Source organism: Dioscorea cayenensis, unplaced genomic scaffold (genome assembly GCF_009730915.1).
Source record: "Dioscorea cayenensis subsp. rotundata cultivar TDr96_F1 unplaced genomic scaffold, TDr96_F1_v2_PseudoChromosome.rev07_lg8_w22 25.fasta BLBR01000640.1, whole genome shotgun sequence".
Lineage (NCBI taxonomy): Eukaryota > Viridiplantae > Streptophyta > Magnoliopsida > Dioscoreales > Dioscoreaceae > Dioscorea > Dioscorea cayenensis.
The window spans coordinates 2752-10514 of record NW_024087031.1 but is presented as its reverse complement, the minus strand read 5'-3'; the positions used below and the strand labels follow the sequence as shown (position 1 = coordinate 10514).

Sequence of the window (7763 nt, the reverse complement as noted above, 5' to 3'; positions counted from 1 at the left end):
AGAAACATCACCAATAACGATCGGGCAATCGGAGGGAGCATGTCCTCCACCACAACTGGTGCAATTGGTCACGGCCGGAACTCTATTCGAAGCTATGAGATCTAGCTTCTTACTAAGACTATCTACTTGCGCCGCCAATAAGGTTACCGCATCAATTTCATGGAGACCAGCCACCTTTTTCTTCTCTCTAGCATTCCATTGATAGCTATTTAACCCCATTTCCTTAATTAATTGACGAGCCTCATCGGGGGTTTTGCTACCTAAGGTACCTCCTGCTGCCGCATCCAAGAGTTGCCTTGTACTCGGATTCAAACCATTGTAAAAGGTTTGAACAATCATCCACTCCGGGAATCCGTGTTGCGGACACTTTCTCAGGAGCTCCTTGAACCTTTCCCATGTCTCGAATAGAGACTCCAATTCCAATTGAACAAAAAACGAGATCTCATTCCTAAGCTTTGCTGATTTTCTGGGAGGAAAATAACGGGCTAGAAAAGCTTCTACCATCTCCTCCCATGTTGTGATTGATGCTCTAGGTAATGAGTGTAGCCACTGCTTTGCTCTCCCCTTCAAGGAAAATGGGAAGGCTCGATTTGATGGCATCATCCGTCACCCCATTTATCTTTTAGCATATCGCACACCCTCGAGAAAGCTCTCTATGTGATCTGCTTTGGGTCCTCATCGACCAAACCGTTGAATTGTGCGGACTCTTTGCAACATATGGATGAATGCCGGCTTCACTAGAAATTACAGTGTAATCGGGACGATACAATACTCGATCTGTGTCCCCAATCATCGAAAAGTCTGGCATAATCAGATAGTGTTCGCTGTTGCTCATTTTGTTCTGCCATGTTTTCAGACTCCACTTGATAAGTGTCTAAATGTAGGTGTTTTCATATATGTATCGTATGCACTTTGCATGTATTTTGTGAGGTTTGATGCCCGTTTCGCGCTTAATCGCCTATTATTTGCTTTGTAGGGCATATGGAAGCCATGGAGAATAAGAAGATATCATTTTGGCAAAAGAGAAGAAGAGAAATTTCATACTACCCCCATACTACCCGATGATGGAGGCGATGATCTGATAGGCAATGATTGATTTGATGTTCCATCCAGATTTCCATACTACCCAGATGATACGGGGCCGTATGGCGGCCGTATGCATCCCGTATGGAACGCGAATCTAGGGTTTCGAGTGTTATACAACTCCCATACGACCCCCTATACGGCCCGTATGCCCTCGGGGGTATATATACTCACTTTTAGGGCTGATTAAAGCACTTTTTGCTGGCCGACTTTTGGGAGATCATTTGGGAGATCTTGGACGACCTTGGGGAGGAGAAGAAGGGCAAGAAAGCTAGAAGATCATTCAAGCCTAAGGTCCAAGGCTCTCAAGGCAAGAAGGCAACATCATTCAAAGGGAGATCGATCACGACTTGAAGGAAGGAGAACTGCGGCTAGAGGAAGCGCTCATTCGGCATTCCTTTGGCGGGGAAGCGTCATTTGGCATATTCTCGCCTCATCCTTCACCATTTCATCTAGGGAGTGTCATACTATGTCTTTGTTTCATGTTTTGCTTGATTGTATGCTTTTGTTATGAGATGATGACACTAGACCCCCCAAGGCCACCGGGTGTTGGTGAACCTTGGGGGTTTTATCATGTATTTTGGATGATTACTTGTTAATTCTATCCTTGGGTATGTTTGAGATCTAATCCATTGTTTTCATGCTAAGTGTTACACCAAGGAGAAATCTGTAGCTCTTTTATGAATGATGCATGTAGATGTGACTTGCTGGCATGTATTAGGTCATGAATGGATTAGAAGGGGATACTTGTATCATCACGCCGAGAAATCGGGTGTTTGGTAGCCCTCCATGTAGGTTTAATCCGAAGAAGAGTAGGTTTATTCCTAAGCGAGATTTCCTTGTACTTAATGCAATTGTAGGAATGTAGATTTGGAAGAAATTCCTATCTATGTTCGTATGGGATTAGGGTTCAATCGCCGAGAAATTGGGGTTGTTCTAATCTTGGAATCTCATGGTCCAATTTACCCTTGCATCTTTAAATCATCATCCATGTTGCATGATAACCCCTCAAGGGGATCCACATCCATAGGCCTTTGCACTTCACTGATTCTCTTGCTTGCGTATTGCTTGTTCTATCTAATTTGCTAGCAAATCTTGTGTTTAGTTTTATTTGTATTCAGTAGAGTAAATCCATCACTTAAGATCTTAGGCTAGATAATAGCTCGAGAAGGAGTAATAGGAGATCCTTAGCCCGTGGAATACGATCCCTCGTGTCTTTGCACGAGGTATTACTTGGCGATCCCGTACACTTGCGGGGAAGCGATCAAGTTTTTGGCGCCGTTGCTGGGGACCATTAAGGAATTCTAGGAAACTTTTAGATTATTACTCTAGCCATTTCATTTTTTACTCATTTGTTGTTTTTCTTTTCCCTTGATCTTAACTTTTCTATCAATTTTTTTCTTGGTTGTGCAAGGTACATGCATGACACGTTCGAATCCATCGACCTTGATTACACCATACATGGCAAATCCGAACATCAAGTTGGAAGACTACGTTATATAGATTTGACGGTCTGGATTAATGAGGCAAACCCAACTTCATGTTTCACAATTTCGAATGATTGTCTAGACGCACTTTTTACTATCGGGGGACCTTAGTATAGCTTATGATGGAAGTGAGCGGCACACGGTGTTTTAAGACCTTTTTGGAAAGTGGTGCCCCCATCGATGGCGAAGGAAACATGTCACTAGCTGAAGCTGTTTATGTTGACTACCGAGGGTCGAGATCCACTCGCCATGAATCCCACTCGGAGGATTGTACTCGAAATGGGCGGATGCTAGCATTGAGTACGAGGAATCCGATGTGGAGCCTCGGTGATTTCTGAAGCATGAAAGTCCCGGATGTGGTACTAGATGTTGTGAGTTTGGTGTCCATGGTATCGAAAACAACTCGATGATATTGCGAGGGGCGAGCAGGGTGATGGGCTTTGGAGCAGAGGGTTACTGCCATCAACCGAGGAAGCACCCGACTTGGAGTTAAAAATCACTACCGGACCATCTTGAATATGCTTTTTGGGAGAAAATACGCAGACTTCCAGTCATCATCTCGCAAACCTATCAACTGAGAGTAAGAATAGATTGGTGGATATGCTAAAAGCGGCACAAAGAGCGCGATTGCTTGGAAGATTGCGGATATAAAAAGGGATTAAATCCGTCGGTTTGCACTCACAAAAATTCTAATGACGGATGAACACAAGCCCGAGCCTTGCCCCAAAGAAGACTCAGCAAACATGAAGGAAGTGGTTCGAGGCGAGATCATCAAGCTACTCGATGCGAGGCATTATCTACCCGATGTCAGACGGTGAGTGGGTAAGCCCGTCCGGGTGGTCCCAAAGAAGGGGGATGATCGTGATCACCAATGAAAAATGAGTTGATTCCAACTCGTGCAGACTACCAAGTGTGGAGGTATGTATCGACTATAGAAAACTAAATGACGCCACCCGAAAAGATCATTTTCCCCTACCATTCATTGACGGATGCTAGAGCTATTAAATTGGACATTCTTACTATTGCTTTTTGGATGGGTTCTCAGGTTATTTCCAAATCCCTATCGCCCCCGAAGATCAAGAAAAGACCACCTTCACTTGTCCCTATGGCACCTTTGCTTTATCGCCGATGCCTTTCGGGTTATGCAACGCCCGGCTACCTTCGGAGGTGCATGACGGCCATTTTTCGAGGATATGGTGGAAGATTTTTATGGAGGTATTCATGGATGATTTCTCCGTCTTGGTGATTCATTTGATGTTTGCCTCAAGAACCTTGAGTTGGTCCTTATTCGATGTGAAGAGACTAATCTGGTGCTAAGTTGGGAGAAATGCCATTTATGGTCCAAGAAGGGATAGTTTTGGGTCACAAAATCTCTAAAGATGGAATTGAGGTCGACAGGGCAAAAATCTCTACCATTGAAAAGCTACCACCTCAAATTTGCATGAAGGCCATAAGAAGTTTTTGAACATGCCCGGTTTTATAGACGATTCATCAAGGATTTTTCAAAAATTGCTAGGCCCCTAACAAGGTTACTGGAAAAAGATGTCCCATTCGAGTTCAATAACGATTGCATGGCGTCCTTCACGGTGCTCAAGGAGAAGCTAATCCAAGCACCCATCATGAGTCGCTCCCGATTGGGATTCCCTATTCGAATTGATGTGTGATGCGGTGATTTTTGCGAGTTGGGGCTGTGCTTTGGTCGAGCGGAGAGACAAACATTTCCACCCCATCTACTACACAAGCAAGACTCTAACAGGGTGCCCAACTGAATTACACTACCACCGAGGAACTACTTGCAGTGGTCTTTTGCCTTTGATAAATTCGGTCATATTTGGTTTCTTTCTAAGGTTGTGGTGTACACTTGATCATTCAGACATTGAGGTACCTACTTAGCAAATCGAGATCGAAAACCTCGTTTGATAAGGTGGGTTTTTGTTGCTCCAGAATTTGACCTTGAGATTAAGGATAAGCGGGGGGCGGAGAATCTCACTGCAGATCATCTATCCGGGTTAGAAGCCCACGACCCGAGCTGTAAAGAAAGGACAGTTTAATGACTCATTCCACGAGGAGTATCATGTATAATATTCAGTGAGTTGAAGAGAGAGAACCACCGGTTTTGCCGATTTTTGCTAATTACTTGGTTGGTGGGGTCATCCAGAAATGGTTTACATATCAACGAGAGGAAGAAATTCTTTTTACGATCTTAAACACTATATTTGGGAAGATCCATACTTATTTAGAGTGTGCTCGATCGAGGTTGCTCGAAGATCGTCTCTAGGCGAGAGGGTCTAAGTATTTTTGAAAGCATTGCCACTCGGGACCAGCAGTTGGCCATTATGATGCTAAAATAGAACAACCAAAAAGATTCTTGATGGAGGCTTCTATTGGCCATCAATATTTCAAGCACACAAAAATTCATTCAATCCCAGTGAGCGGATGTTGGAGAATTCGAACGCATATCTCGCGGGATGAGATGCCCCAAAATTGGAACCAAAGCACTGTGAAGTTTTTGATGTGTGGGGGATTGATTTTATGGGACCCTTTCCAAGCTCCCAAGGATACAAGTTTATCCTCGTGGAAGTTGATTATGTGTCTAAGTGGGTGGAGGCCCAGGCTTTGCAAACAAATGACGCGAGGGTGAGTACGTAAAATTCTTAAAGAAATTATTTTTCGGTTGGTGCACGCGTGCAATCATTAGTATGAGGCACTCATTTCGTCATAATGCCGGTTGCCAAAAATTACGAAGCATTACGAGTATCCTGCAGAATACGGCAACTTTACGCCACCATCCACAAACCGAGCGGGCAAGTTGAGGTGTCCAATAGGGACTTAAAAAGCGAATCCTAGAAAGGGATTGTGTCTCAAAACCGAAAGAGATTGGGCAGGAACATCTAGATGGCATACTCTGGGCCCTCTGAGCGACTTACAAGACTCCTATTGGAATCACTCCGTCATCGTGCGGTCTATGGAAAAGCGTGTCATTTACCCGTTGAGCTTGAGCATAAGGCTTATTAGGCGATAAAGTTTCTAAATCTTGATTCTTCTCTGCGCGGGTTGCAGAGAAAACTCCAACTAAATGAACTTGGCAGTGGCGCTCCACGGCATATGAAAGTTCGAGGACTCTATAAAGAGAGCAAAAGAGTACCACGACCAGGCGCATCAAGCACCCTAAGCAATTTCACGTGGGCGATCAGGTTCTACTTTTCAACTCAAAGGTTGAAACTATTTCACGCAGGAAGCTTAGATCACGTTGGTCGGGGCCCGGTGCCACGATCACTCAAAGTCTTTCCCCATGGGGCGAGTCGAGTAACTCACCAGGAAAATGGCACTTTTAAAAGTCAATGAGACAGCGGTTGAAACTTTAGCTCCAAAGCTACACTACAAAGGAAACACGGGGTGGCTTCAAATTGTTTGAACCCCCATGGTAAGAACAAGTCGTCGGGGCTAGTGACGTTAAACAAAAGCGTTCTTGGGGAGGCAACCCAGTGTTACGTGGTGTTTGCTTGCATTTTTCGTATTTTAGTTCCTAGTTCATTTCAAATTTTCATATTTCTTAGTCTTGTTTTACTTTTGAATAAGTTCATGCTCACACACACTGGCACATTGTTCTCATCGTTTAAATTGTGGTATGTTTTGCTGCAACTTCTTAGAAACTCATATTTGAGTGTTAATTCATGACTAGATACGTCATTTTATTCAATTCACTCATTTTGGAGGAGTCTTTTGAGCTTGCTATATCATACTCATCGTTTGAGATTTTGAAGTTTTAATTGATTCTAATGGGTATCGACCTTACTGTAGATGACGTCTGGAGCAATCGGAGAGCTGCGAGCAATTCCAGGGGCTACATTTGCCATCTCGAGCGCTATCGACCCCACCTACTGGGCCGTGCGGGATGCCATCCGAATTCCCAGAAGCTTCTCCAAGCCATACGGCCGCCATACACGGGCCCGTATGGAGACGCATGGCCCGGTTCTTGCCCATTTAACCCTCATCTCTCTTCTCTCTCTTCTCCTTCTTCCATTCTCTTCTTCTTTCTCTCTTTCTCCACGATTTTCTCTCTTCTTTCTCACTCATTTCTTGGCCAAATCTCCTCATTTTTCTTCCCTAAATCTTCTCCTCATCCATTTGAGACGTCGATCTAGTAGTTTTCCTCGAGTTTAAAAGCTTGTTTTTCTCAAGATTTACGTGCGGTATGCTTTTCTATGCCCTAGTTTTATCTCATTATTCATTTCTTGGGCATTCTTGGAGCTTTTATGTGGAGTTTATTTAGCATTTTTGCTGGTTTTGGATGGTGTGGATTGTTATGGATGAAGTCTCCCTTGAAAGTTTATGTAAAAATTTTTCGATTTTTCATGTTTTTGGGGAGGTTACGGCCGAGAATGAGCGAGTAACCATACAGCCCCATACGGCCGTATGGACACTATACATCATAATTTTCATTGTTTCTTCATCTCTTACACTACATTTTTGAATCATATTGGATTCCTCTAGCTTGATTGAGTTTTTCATGGTTTTGTAGGAATTTTGGGGATGAAGAAATTAACAAGAAACCATGGAGTGATATTTACACCACACTGGTGACCACATGGAACAAGATGTTATTTTGTTATGAGAGACTTAATTCTAAGGACAGGATGAGCATGGACACCTAGCATTTGCATTTCCCGGTTTGCTTTTGTTTGTATGTTGTATTTTGTTGAGTTGGCATGGTTCTACCCTACCGACTTGTGTTGTCCGAACTCTATGTTATTTTCATCTTTGTGTTTTGTTGACTACTCCCTAGTTTTTCCCTTATGCTTATATTTTTTAAAATCTTTATGGAATGATGATGCCTTTGCCTCGTGCATTTCGATGGACGCGACAAGAGCGTGTGCTGCTCACCACCTTTTGTCTAGTCCCACCTCACAGCAGCGAACACAAGATAAACCGGGAAGTTTTGAGCTCACCCTCCTCATATTATTTGCACATTGGCCCTTCTTACATGTCATGATTAGTGTACATTGAGGGGCAATGTACAACACTAAAGTATTGAGATGGGTGCATTTCGTATGTTTTAGGAACATTGTTTACATGCTAGTGTTACCAATGATGGCTTTATTCATTCTTGTAAAGATTCTTTTAACTTGGAATAATGATGGATGTGGAGTTACTACTGTTGCGTGCTTATTGAATCTCGCTTTTCACCCCATA

General features: G+C 43.4%; 1 non-coding gene across 1 annotated transcript; it reads left to right on the top strand.

Annotated features, from left to right (window-relative positions):
• Positions 1–349: 349 nt before the first annotated feature.
• Positions 350–456, top strand: LOC120254796. Its single transcript, XR_005534758.1, has one exon. It is a non-coding gene; the product is annotated as a small nucleolar RNA R71 (small nucleolar RNA).
• Positions 457–7763: the final 7307 nt, after the last annotated feature.